At 41.0% G+C, this 19,910-nt stretch overlaps 2 long non-coding RNA genes across 3 annotated transcripts; both read right to left on the bottom strand.

Moving 5' to 3' along the window:
• Positions 1-6,743: 6,743 nt before the first annotated feature.
• Positions 6,744-8,857, bottom strand: LOC307034214. The gene is made up of 3 exons (XR_013806821.1): positions 7,186-8,857; positions 6,997-7,095; positions 6,744-6,815 (listed from the first exon to the last, which is right to left on the bottom strand). It is a non-coding gene; the product is annotated as an uncharacterized lncRNA (long non-coding RNA).
• Positions 8,858-9,062: 205 nt separating this feature from the next.
• On the bottom strand, positions 9,063-10,433 carry LOC307033644. 2 transcript variants are annotated; one of them, XR_013806595.1, is made up of 3 exons: positions 10,288-10,433; positions 9,837-9,963; positions 9,063-9,267 (listed from the first exon to the last, which is right to left on the bottom strand). It is a non-coding gene; the product is annotated as an uncharacterized lncRNA (long non-coding RNA). The 2 variants fall into 2 exon arrangements; XR_013806596.1 differs by lacking the exon at positions 9,063-9,267 and adding an exon at positions 9,507-9,578 and having other exon boundaries at positions 10,288-10,429.
• Between the last annotated feature and the right edge of the window lie 9,477 nt (positions 10,434-19,910).

Raw genomic sequence — 19,910 nt, 5'->3', positions numbered from 1 at the left:
AGCCTCTCTGCTGCTTCCTGGAGGGCGGATTCTGCTCTCATGTCCCCCACTCTGCTCCTGTGCCAAATCTCGTGGCTCAGCTTCATGCCCTGTCTGAGGGACTGATGAGAGTATTTCTGTATGTCAGCAAGCGGTTTGGTTCTGGATGCCTCAGGTGGAGACGGTTCAGCTCCGGTTCTCTGTCTGTTTGATGGAGAAGGAGGAGCCTCCTTTTGGGTTGGGTCTTTTGTCTGCTTGGAGGGACGGGGTCGTAGCCTTTCTAACTCAGAGGGGGAGTCCAGGTCCCGGGACGCATTATCCATAAGAAATCTAGCACACTGAGATTGAATCAATCCAACCCTTTCCACTCTGTCTCTTTCTAATCATACTATCTGTCTTAGTTGCTAAACGCCATCTAAACAACACCATTAATGTCTACTAATGATATTACAAAAACTCCCTCTATAAATCGTTTCATCCATTGTTACATATCTACCCAACCTGACTCTTTCAGGAAACCATTTTCTTCCATAAATTGAAATACCTGTTTCAAGCATTACATATTTCACACACTACGAAAGAACATCTCCATACTTTCTCCAATATTTTAAATCCCACTGTTACTTAGAACAATAGTAAACCTGCAGAGCACACTGATCAGATCACAGTAATATAATTTGACCCAAGTGTAGGCCCATGTCTACTTTCCATTTTACTTATTACTTTTGGTGAATATTTATTTATACTGTCTAAATTCCTTGTCTATGATGTGCAAAAAGTTAGAGTATAAAAATGTGTTTTTCTCAATGTATTTACACTCCACGGATTCTTGAGTTTACTCATCTCCTGGTGTTGTCGTTCCTAAAAATGTTAGCAAACACAAAACTCCCACTACAACCTTTATAGATAAATTGATCTAGCAAAATGAACTCTTTTCTAATTCAAAATGTGACAAAAGAACAATGATTTGTCTTTCACAAGATGGTGGTCTAACAGAATGACTCTTGACCTCATGGGGTCAAATAGATTTAGCCATGAGGCGGCTGACTTTAAAATGAACTGGGACAAAGAAACCACATGCATGTGGGTACATTATAGTCTAGAAATATAACACAAAACAACACGACTTAAAAATAATAACAATTCAAATGACTTCTGGTGAAAAGCATGAAGAACAAAACAACTTAATCTACTCTCAATGTTCATGTACACCATCACTGTGTATTTAATCAGTTGTTACCGGTTGTATCCTTAATCAAACTATTTCACCATCTTCACTTATTTTAGGTTACTCATTCAACAATATGACATTCTCCCGAATAGTAGTTAACTTTATATAACTTTTACTCTCTATATTTTAGCAACAACCTTACTTTTCTCTCTCTCTCTGTCTACTCTCCAAAACATCTCATTTCTCCTGACCACAAGTTTCTCATAAATCACCCCTTTGTGTAACCGTGTGAGATGGCTGGAGTAAAACCTCGTGCAGGACCTCTGTCATGCTTAAACATTAACAGATTCCCTCTGACGAACTCACAAAAATCTTCTCTTTACTTTCTACTCTTTTGTTCCTGTATTTAATATAATTTTCCCCTTGGAATATAATTAAGTACAATCCTTTGTTAATGACAAATACCATGAAATTCACAACGCAATGCAACGGTATCAATCAGTTCTCAAAGACTATATTTAAATAGCAGCAAACCATTGTTTCTTATTTATTTCAATATATATCTACCACTTCAAATCACACCTTGATCTGTTAATTTTCTATGTATTTCACTCCAACTTCAGATCACTAGAGAAAAAAGCAAGCAGACACACTCCGGGCTGCTGCTGCTGCTCTCGAGAGGAAAAAGGGTGGGGGAACTCTCACAGACAAATACTGACACCCCCTTCTCTCTCCCCTGCTGTAGCTCTCAGCCTCTCCTCTGGAAAAGGGGGGCTTCTTTCAACAATTAACACTTCTGCTATCCTTTTATTCAATTTTTCTGCTTGAACCCACTGTCCTCGTAAGCTCTTAACTCACGCTCCTCCCGTTGAAATTCTCCTTTCATTATGACTTCGTATCTATTCATCTGACTTAGGCTGTTTCTGTTACCAGTAAATATTCACAGACTTCATATCTATTGATCTGACTTACTGTCCTTGTTACCAGTAAATATTCACAGACTTCATATCTATTGATCTGACTTACTGTCCTTGTTACCAGTAAATATTCACAACACACCAAAGGATATAGTGAGGCCCGGTCACTTCAGAATGACTTTCTGAAGTTTGCGTTACTCTCCTTTGGATCACTTATAACAAATAACTCATCTCCAGCCCCGTCGAGCTGTGGATTCGTTATTTTGGGTCAGTCTTATATGGAGACTTAATACAACCAACTGACTACTCTTAGACAGTCTAACTGTGGGGACTCAATACCACCACTTCCAAGCCAGGGACTTTAATACCCTTCTGGCCTGTCGGAACTTGATATCCGATTTTAACTGTGGGGACTCTTATACCTCCACTTCCAAGCCAGGGACTTTAATACCCTTCTGGCCTGCCGAAACTCAATATTCGGTTTTAACAACTAAAACACGCATTTGCATCGTTAAAAAACACTGTAAACTTCGTCTGACAACCCTAAAATTTGGAATATGGTCAAATCACAGGTTTCGAATTAAATCGTGTCTGCTCACCTGGTAGCCTATTGTACAGAGCTCTGTTTGTAGTTGTCAGAAGAGGCCGAGATGTTTAGCCCTGGACTATTCCGTCCTCTTGCCGCTGGTGGTCTCTTCCCCGAAAACACCCCACTCAGAAACGTCGGGTTCACCATTTGTTGGAGATTTGGAGGATGTTGCAAACCAACCTCGTCTCCGCGTGTCGTTTGACAAGCTAGGTGAATTCGGGAAAAGGGAGGGATTAAGAAACACCAGAATACAAGTTAAACAATAATCCGGTTTTAATGATACAAGGTAACGATACAAAATACAAATACAAAGAAATCACGAAGCACTCTGCATAGTACTCCGGGCTCAGGTTCTACCACCCGTGTCAGACAGGTCTCAGGAACGGCCGGTGAAAAACAAGAGCGCGAACCAAAGGAAAACACAGTCTTTCATACTAAAACACAGGAGGAGGTGTACGTGCTTTCCCCCAGAGGTCATCTTATTGGCAGAGATCAACACATGGCCTGTCGCACCCAATCAGTGCGACACAGCAGCTTGTAGCCAGCACACACACATCTCCTTTATGGCCCTTGGTTCCTGTGTCCATCTTCCCGCCTCCTGACTGCCACACACAAGTTAAAAGTATGTTTTAAGATATAGTTGTTATAGTTGGCTAAATATACGTAATACATGTTAATTACTTTCATATCAATAACAACGAGGAACACATTACCTATGCTCTCAAGCAGTAAAAAGTACCGCACACTCATTTAGCCTGCAGCTCTTTCAGACACTTGAGCTATTGTTCTTTAAGAATATTCCCTGCAGAATCTTTATTTCAAATAAAAGGTTTCACATTGCATATTTCCAGCTTCCTTTACCCATACTGCTATTATTAATACAAAGCAATCAACCACACACATATATTTAAAACAAGTAGATTTCCCTGATCATTTGACATGCTGCTTCCATTTCCCATAGAGTAATAAAAGATGTTTAAGCTAATTTCTCCACAATGTTTGTAGCCATTTAGTACCCACACATGAAAGAATAAGAACAGAGGTATAGTTGACCAGTAATCCTGTAGCAGATCTATTTACTGCAATGAAAACACACACACATCTGCTTCAAGCCTGTGTAAACACACCCTTTTTTTACGAGGGAAACATTCCAGAGTCTGGCACTATTCCCAAATATGGTGTCTCCTTCTCACCTCAATATATTGGGGGAGGAAAGGATACTTTGTCCCTTCAAATTTAACACACATGAACATATATAAGGTGACACCAAAATGAATATACCAGATTTTACTTTCCTGTCATACCCCGTTACTTTAATCCTTCAAATAATTCAAATAATCCTTCAACATGAACAGGCACAATGATATGTAAGGAATGAAACTGCCATTTCATTTTGGTGCAAAAACATGCACTTCACTGGGTCTTTAAACTAAATGAACGTTCTAACACTCTACATGATATGTGCATAACTCAGCAAGGTATACCTTCATATAACAGAACTTCAAATGAATTATTATGAAATATCTGAAACTGACCCATGCCATGAACTTCCCACGGCCACAGCGCGGACATGATGCTCTCTCCAGAGAGGGAATGCTCCACCGCAGCAACATCTATGCCTCTGGCAGAGTCGTGTACCAGCTGGTTGTACTTCAGTACCTCCTCATTAAGGCGCTTTTTGTCGTCTGCAAGCTTCCTTCGAAGTCGATGGCGAAGCTTGCTGCTGTCTGAAAAAGACATGAAGTAGTGGGATAGGGATATGTGACAAACTATATTTGCAAATGCAAAAAATATATATAATTCAGTAGGTTGAATCTGCAACCTAAAACATTATATTGTTATACCATTCTGTCGGTAAAGGGATTGCTTCCACTGCCTCACACTTAGGTAAAGCCCCTCAATGCTTTGCTGCAGTGCTGTTTGAAGGATGTCTTCAGAAGTACCCGATGTTTCTGATGTTCCTGTAGAAATAATATTGGCAGTAAAATGTACTGTTACACAACACGTAACGGTTTTGAGAAACAAAGTTGTGCAACATATTTAACACCTTTTAACACAAATTGATGGTACAACTATGGAAACTGGAACATATCAGAGATAAACATGGACACATAGTTGGCTTGCTATTGCTTGAAGATTATGTCCCTGTCTACTGAAATCCAGTGAGGGTCCCATTACGTGGCATGAAAAATCAGCCTTATTGCCTTAAAATTGGCTGCTCTTTAGGATCAAATCTGTAAATTCAAACAGTCATGGACAATGATATGTAGCTGGTGTTATCTCGTCGTGATTACTAGATGCCCATTCCTTCACGTCGGAAATCCACGTCGACACCATGTCATCTGAGACACAATGTAGCTCCGTCTTGAGTTCCTCAAGACTTGCAGTCTCTTCCAGGAGCCTCTTACTAGTCTGATAAACAGTAGACGATGGACATTTATCAAGATTAAAACTTGCTATGATTAACAACAAGCCATGTGCAAATGACAAAGGACACAACAACACCTTTAATAGGAGGCTCACCTTCACATGTCTTGTGGAAAGTGCCTGATGAAGGGGGTCACCTTTTTTCCTGTTCCATCCCATTGCATGCACTGTGTGAGCATGTCCAGTCGTGCTTTTGAAAGCAACAATGAAGTTATGATGTGTCATCTAAAAAAGTATGCAATAATAGGGCAAAACCTTCCACTCACCTGCTTTGGACATGTATTTTGTTGTCAGGGCACAACGGGACAGGTAGCTGTTGACCTGCTCCACCTCTTCCCCAGCGGTCATCCTTGCTCCCTCCTGGTTCTTCCCACTACATATAATCTGATGGTAAAAGGTTGCTGGAATTGTTGTGCAAAGAGGCTACATACTACTATACTAAACAGTATAGCTTAGATATTTACTACTTCAGTATTATAAATATAAAAAATATAAATGTACGTGATACAAACATATTTCACATACCTCGCATTTGGTAGCATGGGCTCGAGCATGCATTACACTGAGGAATGGCTTCATGGTGGTCAGCTCCTGGAGAGCAGGAAGGACACTTGCAGCTTTCTCCATGTACGGCCAGTACTTGCAAGCCACATCCATGGCGAAGAACTTGGCTTTGGCTGGCATGAGTTCCTTTTGAAGATACAGGGGGTAGGCGAATATCTCCCCCCTGTACATATTTAAGGCCTTCAAAAGAAACCCATGGCGACATACAGCCACCTCCATCCCTTCTTCATCCAGCTTCAAAGCCTTCCTTGACGTCTCCCTCGCTGCTGTCCACTGGGAGTCCCAACATGTGCCTCTTCCCTGGGTCTAAGACACACATTACATCATGACAAATCAGTTAAAAGCAATGGAATCACGATCTACAACATTTGTTTTAATTATCTGATTTTGGAGTAGATGGTAAGGAGAAGTAGCTGAATTTGAAGAAAGTCAGGGTCGGATATACATGGCTATTTTTGTGATATACCTATAAGGTAAAATAACGAATAAAAACTTGCATTTTTCAGTGATCTCTGTATTTTGTCGACAAATGCAGCCACCGCGCTGTCTTCTGCTACAAAGAGCCCATTCAAAAAGGCGCTGCCATCAGAACTGAGGAAAAAAAGATTAGCAAATATATCCATGAAATATAAACAGTAATCAAAAAAGTTAAATAACAACATTGTAAAAACAGCACCTTCCACTTCGCCGAAAGCGATACAGCTTCCTGTTTCCATCGGCAGAAACAGCCAACATCTCCGGCGTGCAGGCAGGGCAGATGAAAGGAGCACCACAGCAGAGCTGGTCTTCCTCATACGAGGCATAGGAGAACTCCAGAAAGCTGCGCTGCAGTGCATCTCCGTTGAGACTGGAAGATAATTACATATATTGCTGTGATTTTGTCTATTTACGGAAATGTTATAATGTATAATGTGGTAAAGAATATTTACACTTACTCTTCCTCCACACTTTGTGCGATGCTCCAGCAGCTTTGCAAAGGCCTGTCTGGAGAATCCCAGAGAGATGACCTTGAGCTCTTCAAAGGAGCTCAGGAGGTCCAAGGTGTAAAGTGTGGAAATACTGACCGAAGTTGGCCAGTATCCACTCTTAAGGAGGACTTTCATGTCGGGGGTCCACTGCTGCTGGCAAGTTTGACAGAGATATAGTGGCAGATGCAAGTCATAACGCCCTTGGAACAAGTAAATAAACATAATTAAGACACATTTTACAACAGTTCCATCTACAAATAGTCAAAGATGAACAGATATTACATGAAGGTTTTACTCCAAGTGGAAGCACAATGCCTCAGCCCAACAGTAAACATATAACAACAATTCAATAGAAATCCAAATATATATATATTTGTTTACCATTGATGGTAATTAAAATCACTGGTTTGCCTGGTACCACAGTGAAGTTTGTGCCTTTACAGGAGCAGTTGGGTGCCTTCACAGTTGGCAATATGCAAGCTGTCAAAAAAAAAAGAAAAGCACTAATTACCATTATATGCTGGCTGAAGAGACATGTGAACATCAAAATGCAAGTTTGAGAGAGCATACCTTGGTCATGGGTGTCATATCCACCTTCCACTCTAACAACACACGTTGTTGGACTAATTGGTTTAAAAAAAACCTTCATTAAACTGTCCCTGTTGTGGAGTGGCTGGTTCTTGTGATGAAGTACATCACAGTCTCCACAGAACCACTCCTCGGGGAGACACTCTCTACACCAGGCCTATTCAACTGGCGGCCCGCGGGCCGGATGCGGCCCAGAACCAACTCCCGAGTGGCCCAGCCTCCCGTAGCCAAATTCCTACAATAGTACAGACCATGAACGCAACACTCCGCGTTGCATAGAAACCACCAAACCACAACGCAGCACGTTTTTTGAAAGTGCACCTAGTGGTGCTAGTAACGGTGGTCCTATGATAGCAACTCTAAAACATGTCCCTCTCAACTCTGAAGCGTAAACAGAGACAAAACGGTAATTGATCTTGTGGAGCAGATCCAAGTCAAGCTGGACCTTTTCGCTACCGACTTGAGCACGGGTCGGATGCTGCATTTTCCGACGCTCCCCAAACACATCACATCTCCGGCACAAATCACGGATGTGATGACAGATTTCATTGCGAGGTTGAAAGAGAACTTTGCCGGTCGATTGGATGAACTTGCTCTGCCCACAGACGTGATGATGGGCTTTGCCAGAGACCCCTTCACTGTTGCAATAGAGGGGGACGTATCAACCGGAGCAAAGGAAGTGGTCCCCTGCATCGACAAGGGGAAATATACACTGGAGCTTATTGACATGCAGCGCACTAACGGGCCAGCGAAGTTTTGGAGTGATGTCAAAAAACAGCAGTTCCCTAACGTTCAGAAAGTAGCGATCTGTGTGCTCAGTATGTTTGGATCAACATACACATGTGAATCAAGCTTTTCACACATGAACTCAATCAAAAGTAGCACTCGCTGCTCCCTGACTGACAGCACTCTTCACCAATGTCTTAGGATTGCATTGACATCCTATGAGCCAAAAATCACTGCTCTTGTTCAAAACAAAAAATGTCCCTTCTCCCATTTAGAAAGTCAGCGATGACAAATCACAAATGAGGTGATAGTAAGCACCTAGAGTAGTTTACTATAGTAGACGTGTTGTGTAGTATTCATTCATATAGTTACCCGTATCCCTTTGTATGGGTTTGTGCACTGAAGGGTTTGACAGTTCTTTCTGTATTCATTTAAGTGCACTTTGTAATGTGTCTGGGTCAAATGTGACCAAAACGTATGATTTTTTTGTTGTTACTTGAAAAGTGAAAAAATATTGCTACAGTACTACCTCTTTGTGTTGCATTGGAGCTCTTTAGCTGTTTTTTTTGTATGTGAGGACATTTATTAAGACTGCTATTATTGTATTCAGTAAATGCACTTTGTGATGTGCCTGGTTAAAAAAAAAGAACCTGAATATTTGACTTCTAAAGCAAACAAATGTAATGCTACAACTGTGCACTTTTTTTCAGATTCTGTTAAATTAATGCTAATTTGTTGTGTTTTTATGCACTTTTTGACCTACCTTTGTTAGATGAACAATGAATAAAAATTGCATGTTTTTCATCGCAGTAATATGTGTTGGTTTAAAATGTGTCACTACCCGCTTTTTACAGGCCGCTGAATGTCTGGCCCAGCTGAATTTTGTAGTTATAAAATCTGGCCCAACTGAATGTGTAGTTGAATAGCCCTGCTCTACACCTTGGGAGGAAATACCAAATTATTCTAATATCCTAGAATTACTTTCATTTTCATGTGGGTTTTCTCTAGGTATCCAGCTTTCTAACATCCCAAAAGTCATGCATGTTAGCTGAAAAGCAGGGCACTGAGCATTAATACTGACAAATAAAAATTAGGTAAAGTAATTTAAATAAAGGTAAATGTTATCTCACCTAATAACAGCCGGCTCGTGGCAGAGGCCACACAGGGGATGACCAACAGCCTCTTTTTCTAGAAGGCATTGTAGGTGGTGTGGTCTCGCTTCTTTCCAGCGCTCTGAGGCTTTCTGCTGCCGAAAAGACCAGGATGAGGCAGAGCTTCTTTGAGGCTCAGGAGGAGGACATGAGGAAAGAATGTCAGAGAGTCTCTCCATATTCTTTTCTGTGAACAGAATGGGAAACTTTAACTGTAAATGACTATATTTAAGATGAACACTAAAAATCAAGGATCATTTCTTTGCTCAGTAAGGAACTGGCCAATATCTTTACTGAATTACATTCCTCGTTTGAGTCCTGAACTGTCAGTTGTGTATAAGGTTATTTTCTCTCACTAACACAATTTATTTAGAAATTGATTTTAGTTTTAAACTTAAAGCCATTTTTGTGATTTACCAAATTCATGTTGTGCTGAAGGTTCAGTACGCAGAACCTCCACACTGGAAGACTGGAAGCCCTCAGTCGGGGGGGATGTGACTGTAAAACATCACACAGAGGGTTAACAACAGATAACTGATGATTTGTATTATCTACCTATTGTTTAAAAGCTTGTGAAATTAAATAAAGCATAGTTCTTATGACACCACAGTGGGAATGTCTCCGACTGTAGTGTCACTATGCGTTTATATATTGGAATTATTGTAGACCCTCAACAAGCAATTACTGTGTTTTTTCGATTTTACAACAACTTACTTAGTAAATTCATAAAAATGTAAAAATAATTGGGATTTCAACCTGTAGCTGAGCCTTGGCGTCGCCCTCCACGCCTCCCTCTCGGCTTGCCACGTCCTACACAGCCCCTTTTAGGGGACTGTAAAGTGTCTCCTACAGAGCGTGCCCGTTTCCTCTCCTCAGCTGCTTTCTGTGACCAAGTAACAACTCATGTAAGGTTGCTGATAAACTGATACCATATGACAGTGGACAAATAAAAGTAAATTCATTCACTTGAAGAACATTTTTGCTTCAAGTTTTTCCTACCATATACAACTAATGAAGTAAAACAAGTTGAACAAGCTTTATTTAGTAAGCCTCTGCCCCCCATGATGTAATGATGAACCGTTTTGCAAAGGCCCTTTACATTGATCCAAAATCCAGTTACTCTTGGCCTGTTCAGCATTTTTTGGATAACAGATAGTGCCAAATTCAAGTGGGAAATGAATAAGGTCATATGGGTTAAAACACCAACCTTAGCTTCAGCTAGCATGTGTTCATGCTTCAGCTCAAGAGCCATGCGTTTCCCTTCTTTGGATGTGGGATTATTGGGGTCTGGGTTGTGTTTTGTTGCCATTGCAACACAGCCAGCCAGACAGACGGACAGACACAACAGATATGCAACAGCTGCTGTATGAGACAAACAGAGATAGAGAGACAGATTGTAAGATTGAGATGGATAGATGAAGAAATAGATAATGAATGATAGAAAAAGGTAGGTAGATAGACAGAGAGATAGGTTGAGTTTGGCTCTTAAAAGTGCCGTTGGTTTTATGATGGTGTAGATCAGTTTATGGGTTTGTGGTGTGGGTACGGGAGCTGCAGGAGAGAACAGAAAAAGTGAATTATGTAGTGAAACTAGTTTTTTTAAATGCACATTGTGACGGTTTAACTACTTTAGACAGACTGAGTTCATTTACGTGTTTCCTGTTTCATACGCGTAACAAGCACATGGACGTGGACTATGCCCCTCCCCCCCAAACATATATTAAAATGTCGGCCAGCGTTAGTACTGTCATGTGTAAAACAAAAGCGATTAAGATAACGTATAACTCACACTTTAACACCGACGTATGTAGCCGTAATTAAGACAAATATTTTTCACACACCACTTATGAGCTGATATAAATGTAGCTAAACTAGTTTAAGCTTATGTTGAACGTGAGCTAGCTAGCTAGCCGCCCGCAAGAATAATTTCACATTAATGTTGCTTTGCTGATTATGGCGAAAGCATTTCTCAGACTTAGAACAGTTCAGTGTGTATGATGAACCATGCGAGTAAAGGCTTAAAAAAAAGCAAAACTGTATCAGACTTTAGTGACCCAACTTACTTTGTCAGAGGATGGATCGCAATGCCGGTGGCAGCGTCTTTGGCCAATAGGTGGTGCTCTGAATGATGTAATTTCCTGTACCGATTATACAATAAAATATTAATACATTTCCTATATTTTGACACGATAACTCTTTAATAACCTAAGTAGCCTACGGACAAAAACAAAAATGTATATATTGCCTTATAAAATGCAGAAAAGTTTAAACATCTAACATGATAATAATAAATAAAAAATAATGATATCTTAAACCAAAGTAAATAAAATGGAAAATTAAACAACAACAACAATTTAACATAAATAAAACAAGGATTAAAACAAGGATAAGTTTGACTCAATGTTGTGTAAAGTACCCGTTATGGTTAAAAAAAATATTTCTTTTTTTTTTTTTTTGAAAATAATACAGCTTCCAGCTTCCCGAGACACGAAGAGGAGACACGAACAATTCTTCCACTTGAAATGCGTTTAAACTGTGTCAGAGAGATGTTTAATCGGTTCATTTTAATTGGGGATTATGGGTAGTGTAGTGTCTTCGGCCATCCTAAACTCGATGATGCTCGAAATGTCCCTTATAGATCTACGTCTGTTTCCGGTTATTTTTATTTTGAAATTCAGTTCCTGTAGGACGGCAAAAAAGCCCGAGATTATAGAATTAAACAAATAAAAACAAGGATAATTGTGTGTTATTGTTGACTAAATAACAGTGTGTTATTTTGAAAAGAATAACAAATTAAAAGGAAAAATGAGCCCCATTTCTTTTCCTCACAGACGGCAACAAAAGTCCGAAATGATACGATTTTAAATAAAAGCAATAATCGTGGCTTGATATTGAGTAAGAACATGTTTTTATGAACCACACAGCTTCCGGTCTTCCTATAACACGTAATGCCGTGAGACTACCAACAGGAATACATTGCTTTTAAAATCGTGCTGTGCAACACGAAAAAAAAGGGGAAAGACTACCAATAGAAATACATTGCTTTTAAAATCGTGCTGTGTGACACGAAAAAAAGGGGAAAATCGTGTTGGTGAACACGAATCAATAGATTAAAAATCGTGTTGGTGAACACGAAATGCAGTGAGACTGGGTTGCACCTCCGGGCTCACTTCCGTATAAATAGGAAGTACGCCCTACCATCTACTCCCACTTTTCTTCAGCACTCCGTTGCAGAAGCATTGTCAGGCAAAACCAGTTCTTTTAAGAGCTACTTGCCGATTTGTTTTTCTGGTAAGATGGAGACTGTGCAGGAAAGTCAAGGTGCCTCGTATAAGGGTCGGGTTACATTATGAGCTTTGACAGGCACTCACAGTGTGAGTCCTGCCTGGGATTAGAGCACGCGAACGCTGCTCTCACTCCCAGGGTATCATGCTCGCATTGTGCCCGTCTCCCGCTGGCCCTCAGACAGCAGAGAGCGGACGCTCTCGCGGCTGCGGCCGCCGAGGACGATTGGCCCGTCCAGGGGGAGTACTCCGGGGACAAAGCCCTTGACTTCCTGGATCCGAGTGGCGGGCGCGAGTCGGACGACTACGTCCCCTCCATTCAGGGATCACCATGTGGTTCCCCCGCCCTGTCTCCCTCTCCATCTGCGGGGGAGACGGGGCGGTGACCCGGTGTCAGCCCGGTAGCCGAGCCTAGGTTCGGCTGCCGGGCTGACGCCGGGTCAACGGGTCCCTCTATCCACCATCACGGCTCTGCCGTTGATAGGCGGTATTCTCCAGGAGCTCCCGGAGATCATCGGAAAGGCAGTCGGCTAATGAGATCTCCCTGTTCCCCCGGTTCAGGAGAGCTCTCCTCCAGATGACATAACAAAAGCTGCATAAGCGGCTGTGAGGCAGCAGAGCTCACGGCTCAAACCAGCTGTCTTTTAAACCTGTCGGTTAATTAGACAGGCCGGGTTTGTTTCCTATGTCATATATACCTCCTACACACACCTCCGCTCATTCCTCAAGCAGGTTTGAGCGTGAACCTCAATGTCCGTTTTACGAGTTTCCTCCTAAACGGCGACATGGTGAGAGCCGCTGTGCAATACAGCGTGTGGAGGTGCATAAGCCAGCTGTTTGCTACCTGTCGGTTAGCAGACAGCGGGGCTCGCGGCACAAGCCAGCTGTAATTAACCAGTCGGTTATTAGAAAGCAGGGCTTGACGGTTAAACCTGATGCTCCTAACCTTTCCGTTATAACAGCACGGTTTGTCCTCTATCCCAGGATACAGGAAGTCCTGTCATCCCAGGAACAGTGTCTCGTGCTCCATGCAGAGCGGCAGGAACTCGGGTTAAAGAAAGCCTTTCTCCAGGGTTCCTCAAGGGGAAGAAAATCGGGGTTTTTACTCCCGCTATTTTCTGGTCCCGAAGGAGACGGGGCGGGGGGAATGAGACCCATCCTTGATCTGTCAGTGTCCAACAAGGGAATGGCCTTTTCCCATGCTGACGATCAAACAGGTGCTGGAGTGTGTTCACCAGGGAGGTTCACATCCATAGTCCTGAAGGATGCTTACCTTCACGTAACCATCATCCAGAAACACAGCAAATTCCTGCGTTTCTCATTCCTGGCTCCACGCACTTTGTTCAAAGTGGGTGGAGACGGCTGGAGCAGCTACTCAGAATGGGGATGAGAGTTATTTTACCTGGACGACCGGCTGTGGCTGGCTCGCTCCAGGGAGGAAGCGGTTTTTCAGACGATACAGCTCGTATCTCATCTGTCAAACCTGGGTTTCATTATCAACTGGAAGAAGAGCTGTCCTCTTCCCTCCCAGACATTTAACTGGGAGTGGAATTGAACTCAGCCCGCATGAGAGCGCGACTCTCACAGCAGAGAATGGAGAAAGTGACAGCTCTCCTCCCGTGCAGCTGCTAACCTGTCGGTTATAGCAGCACGGTTTTTCCTCTGTCCCAGATGTGCCTATACTACACGCGGTCGTAATGAGCCCAGGGCTGTTATTACGCTCTGTGTGAACAGCACTGCACACACCTCCGCTCAATCCTCAGCAGGTTTGAGCGTGATCACGCGCCTCAATGTCCAGTTTACGAGCCTTCTCCTAAACAGAGACAGGATGAGAACTCACTACCCCAATCCATCAGAGATTCTTCCTCCCTCACAGCATTCAAAATATCACTCAAAACCCACCTGTTCAACACTGCATTCAACCATTGAACAACCCGCCCCCCCTATTTTCTATTTTGTTTATCTCTTTTTGTATTTCTTTGTTTTTGTTGTTGTCTTTTCTTAATTTCATGAAAAGCGCTATAAAAGTCCCAAGTATTATTATTATTAGTCTGACTCTGTGTTTGAGTCTTTAGTCTGTGTTTCAGTCTTCTCTCTGTGTTTCAGTCTTTAGTCTGACTCTGTGTTTCAGTCTTTAGCCTGAGTCTGTGTTTCACTCTTTAGTCTGTGTTTCAGTTTTTAGTCTGACTCTGTGTTTCAGTCTTTAGTCTGTGTTTCAGTCTTCTCTCTGTGTTTCAGTCTTTAGTCTGAGTCTGTGTTAAAGTCTTTAGTGTGAGTCTGTGTTTCAGTCTTTAGTCTGACTCTGTGTTTCAGTCTTTAGTCTGACTCTGTGTTTCAGTCTTTAGTCTGACTGTGTTTCAGTCTTTAGTCTGACTCTGTGTTTCAGTCTGTGTTTCAATCTTTAGTCTGACTCTGTGTTTCAGTCTTTAGTCTGTGTTTCAGTCTTTAGTCTGACTCTGTGTTTCAGTCTTTAGTCTGAGTCTTTGTTCAGGTCTTTAGTGTGACTCTATGTTAAAGTCTTTAGTCTGACTCTGTCTTTCAGTCTTTACTCTGACTCTGTGTTTCAGTCTTTAGTCTGTGTTTCAATCTTTAGTCTGAGTCTGTGTTTCAGTCTGTGTTTCAGTCTTTAGTCTGTGTTTCAGTCTTTAGTCTGACTCTGTGTTTCAGTCTTTAGTCTGAGTCTGTGTTAAGGTCTTTAGTGTGACTCTATGTTGCAGTCTTTAGTCTGAGTCTGTGTTTCAGTCTTTAGTCTGACTCTGTGTTTCAGTCTTTAGTCTGTGTTTCAATCTTTAGTCTGAGTCTGTGTTTCAGTCTGTGTTTCAGTCTTTAGTCTGAGTCTGTGTTTCAGTCTTTAGTCTGACTCTGTGTTTCAGTCTTTAGTCTGACTCAGTGTTTAAATCTTTAGTCTGAGTCTGTGTTTCAGTCTTTTGTCTGACTCTGTGTTTCAGTCTTTAGTCTGAGTCTTTGTTTCTGTCTTTAGTCTGTGTTTCAATCTTTAGTCTGAGTCTGTGTTTCAGTCTGTGTTTCAGTCTTTAGTCTGAGTCTGTGTTAAGGTCTTTAGTGTGACTCTATGTTGCAGTCTTTAGTCTGAGTCTGTGTTTCAGTCTTTAGTCTGACTCTGTGTTTCAGTCTTTAGTCTGTGTTTCAATCTTTAGTCTGAGTCTGTGTTTCAGTCTGTGTTTCAGTCTTTAGTCTGAGTCTGTGTTTCAGTCTTTAGTCTGACTCTGTGTTTCAGTCTTTAGTCTGACTCAGTGTTTAAATCTTTAGTCTGAGTCTGTGTTTCAGTCTTTTGTCTGACTCTGTGTTTCAGTCTTTAGTCTGAGTCTTTGTTTCTGTCTTTAGTCTGTGTTTCAATCTTTAGACTGTGTTTCAGTCTTTAGTCCGTGTTTCAGTCTTTAGTCTGACTCTGTGTTTCAATCTTTAGTCTGACTCTGTGTTTCAGTCTTTAATCTGTGTTTCAGTCTTTAGTATGAGTCTGTGTTTCAGTCTTTATTCTGAGTCTGTGTTTCAGTCTTTAGTCTGAGTCTGTGTTTCAGTCTTTAGTCTGACTCTGTGTTGCAGTTTTAAGTCTGAATCTGTGTTTCAGTCTTTAGTATGAGTCTGTGTTTCAGTCTTTAGTCTGAGTCTGTGTTTCAGTCTTTAGTCTGAGTATGTGTTTCAGTCTTTAGTCTGACTCTGTGTTGCAGTTTTTAGTCTGAATCTGTGTTTCAGTCTTTAGTCTGACTCTGTGTTGCAGTCTTTAGTCTGACTCTGTGTTTCAGTCTTTAGTCTGACTCTGTGTTTCAGTCTGACTCTGTTACAGTCTTTAGTCTGAGTCTGTGTTTCAGTCTTTAGTCTGTGTTTCATTTTTTACTCTGACTCTGTGTTTCAGTCTTTAGTCTGACTCTGTGTTTCAGTCTTTAGTCTGACTCTGTGTTTCAGTCTGACTCTGTTACAGTCTTTAGTCTGAGTCTGTGTTTCAGTCTTTACTCTGAGTCTGTGTTTCAGTCTTTACTCTGACTCTGTGTTTCAGTCTTTAGTCTGACTCTGTGTTTCAGTCTTTAGTCTGAGTCTGTGTTTCAGTCTTTAGTCTCTGTTTCAGTCTTTAGTCTGACTCTGTGTTTCAGTCTGTGTTTCAATCTTTAGTCTGACTCTGTGTTTCAGTCTTTAGTCTGACTCTGTGTTTCAGTCTTCAGTCTGTGTTTCAGTTTTTAGTCTGAGTCTGTGTTTCAGTCTTTAGTCTGACTCTGTGTTTCAGTTTTTAGTCTGACTCTGTGTTTCAGTCTTCAGTCTGTGTTTCAGTTTTTAGTCTGAGTCTGTGTTTCAGTCTTTAGTCTGACTCTGTGTTTCAGTCTTTAGTCTGACTCTGTGTTTCAGTCTTTAGTCTGAATCTGTGTTTCAGTCTTTAGTCTGTGTTTCAGTCTTTAGTCTGAGTCTATGTTTCAGCCTTTAATCTGATTTTGTGTTAAAGTCTTTAGTCTGAGTCTGTGTTTCAGTCTATATTCTGACTCTGTGTTTCAGTCTTTAGTCTGTGTTTCAGTCTTCTCACTGTGTTGCAGTCTTTAGTCTGAATCTGTGTTTCAGTATTTAGTCTGACTCTGTGTTTCAGTCTTTACTCTGAGTCTGTGTTTCAGTATTTAGTCTGACTATGTGTTGCAGTCTTTAGTCTGACTCTGTGTTTCAGTCTGACTCTGTTACAGTCTTTAGTCTGAGTCTGTGTTTCAGTCTTTAGTCTGAGTCTGTGTTTCAGTCTTTACTCTGAGTCTGTGTTTCAGTCTTTAGTCTGTCTCTGTGTTTCAGTCTTTATTCTGAGTCTGTGTTTCAGTCTTTAGTCTGACTCTGTGTTTCAGTCTTTAGTCTGACTCTGTGTTTCAGTCTTTAGTCTGTGTTTCAGTCTTTAGTCTGAGTTTCAGTCTTTAGTCTGACTCTATGTTTCAGTCTTTAGTCTGACTCTGTGTTTCAGTCTTTATTCTGAGTCTGTGTTTCAGTCTTTAGTCTGACTCTGTGTTTCAGTCTTTAGTCTGACTCTGTGTTTCAGTCTTTATTCTGAGTCTGTGTTTCAGTCTTTAGTCTGACTCTGTGTTTCAGTCTTTATTCTGAGTCTGTGTTTCAGTCTTTAGTCTGACTCTGTGTTTCAGTCTTTAGTCTGTGTTTCAGTCTTTAGTCTGAGTTTCAGTCTTTAGTCTGACTCTATGTTTCAATCTTTACTCTGACTCTGTGTTTCAGTCTTTAGTCTGACACTGTGTTTCAGTCTGTATTTCAATCTTTAGTCTGACTCTTTGTTTCAGTCTTTAGTCTGTGTTTCAGTCTTTAGCCTGTCTCTGTGTTTTAGTCTGAGTCTGTGTTTCAGTCTTTAGTCTGTGTTTCAGTCTTTAGTCTTTGTTTCAGTCTTTAGTCTGACACTGTGTTTTAGTCTGTATTTCAATCTTTAGTCTGACTCTGTGTTTCAGTCTTCAGTCTGTGTTTCAGTCTTTAGTCTGACTCTGTGTTTCAGTCTTTAGTCTGAGTCGGTGTTTCAGTCTTTAGTCTGAGTCTGTGTTTCAGTCTTTAGTCTGAGTATGTGTTTCAGTCTTTAGTCTGACTCTGTGTTTCAGTTTGTGTTTCAATCTTTAGTCTGACTCTGTGTTTCAGTCTTTAGTCTGTGTTTCAGTCTTTAGTCTGACTCTGTGTTTCAGTCTTTAGTCTGAGTCTGTGTTAAGGTCTTTAGTGTGAGTCTGTGTTTCAGTCTTTAGTCTGAGTCTGTGTTAAGGTCTTTAGTGTGAGTCTGTGTTTCAGTCTTTAGTGTGAGTCTGTGTTTCAGTCTTTAGTCTGAGTCTGTGTTTCAATCTTTAGTCTGAGTCTGTGTTTCAGTCTTTAGTCTGAGTCTGTGTTTCAGTCTTTAGTCTGAGTCTGTGTTTCAGTCTTTAGTCTGACTCTGTGTTGCAGTTTTTAGTCTGAATCTGTGTTTCAGTCTTTAGTATGAGTCTGTGTTTCAGTCTTTAGTCTGAGTCTGTGTTTCAGTCTTTAGTCTGACTCTGTGTTGCAGTCTTTAGTCTGTGTTTCAGTCTTTAGTCTGTGTTTCAGTCTTTAGTCTGACACTGTGTTTCAGTCTGTATTTCAATCTTTAGTCTGACTCTTTGTTTCAGTCTTTAGTCTGTGTTTCAGTCTTTAGCCTGTCTCTGTGTTTTAGTCTGAGTCTGTGTTTCAGTCTTTAGTCTGTGTTTCAGTCTTTAGTCTTTGTTTCAGTCTTTAGTCTGACACTGTGTTTTAGTCTGTATTTCAATCTTTAGTCTGACTCTGTGTTTCAGTCTTCAGTCTATGTTTCAGTCTTTAGTCTGACTCTGTGTTTCAGTCTTTAGTCTGAGTCGGTGTTTCAGTCTTTAGTCTGAGTCTGTGTTTCAGTCTTTAGTCTGAGTATGTGTTTCAGTCTTTAGTCTGACTCTGTGTTTCAGTCTGTGTTTCAATCTTTAGTCTGACTCTGTGTTTCAGTCTTTAGTCTGTGTTTCAGTCTTTAGTCTGACTCTGTGTTTCAGTCTTTAGTCTGAGTCTGTGTTAAGGTCTTTAGTGTGAGTCTGTGTTTCAGTCTTTAGTCTGAGTCTGTGTTAAGGTCTTTAGTGTGAGTCTGTGTTTCAGTCTTTAGTGTGAGTCTGTGTTTCAGTCTTTAGTCTGAGTCTGTGTTTCAGTCCTTAGTCTGAGTCTGTGTTTCAGTCTTTAATCTGAGTCTGTGTTTCAGTCTTTAGTCTGAGTCTGTGTTTCAGTCTTTAGTCTGACTCTGTGTTGCAGTTTTTAGTCTGAATCTGTGTTTCAGTCTTTAGTATGAGTCTGTGTTTCAGTCTTTAGTCTGAGTCTGTGTTTCAGTCTTTAGTCTGACTCTGTGATGCATTCTTTAGTCTGAATCTGTGTTTCAGTCTTTAGTCTGACTCTGTGTTTCAGTCTGACTCTGTTACAGTCTTTAGTCTGAGTCTGTGTTTCAGTCTTTACTCTGACTCTGTGTTTCAGTCTTTAGTCTGACTCTGTGTTTCAGTCTGTGTTTCAATCTGACTCTGTGTTTCAGTCTTTAGTCTGACTCTGTGTTTCAGTCTTCAGTCTGTGTTTCAGTTTTTAGTCTGAGTCTGTGTTTCAGTCTTTAGTCTGACTCTGTGTTTCAGTCTTTAGTCTGACTCTGTGTTTCAGTCTTAAGTCTGAATCTGTGTTTCAGTCTATATTCTGACTCTGTGTTTCAGTCTTTAGTCTGACTCTGTTTTTCAGTCTTAAGTCTGAATCTGTGTTTCAGTCTATATTCTGACTCTGTGTTGCAGTCTTTAGTCTGAATTTGTGTTTCAGTATTTAGTCTGTCTCTGTGTTTCAGTCTTCTCACTGCGTTTCAGTCTTTAGTCTGACTCTGTGTTGCAGTCTTTAGTCTGAATCTGTGTTTCAGTATTTAGTCTGACTCTGTGTTTCAGTCTTTACTCTGACTCTGTGTTTCAGTCTTTAGTCTGACTCAGTGTTTAAATCTTTAGTCTGAGTCTGTGTTTCAGTCTTTTGTCTGACTCTGTGTTTCAGTCTTTAGTCTGAGTCTGTGTTTCAGTCTTTAGTCTGTGTTTCAATC

Source organism: Notothenia rossii, assembly GCF_949606895.1.
Source record: "Notothenia rossii genome assembly, chromosome: 3".
Lineage (NCBI taxonomy): Eukaryota > Metazoa > Chordata > Actinopteri > Perciformes > Nototheniidae > Notothenia > Notothenia rossii.
This window is presented reverse-complemented; position numbering and strand designations above follow the sequence as displayed.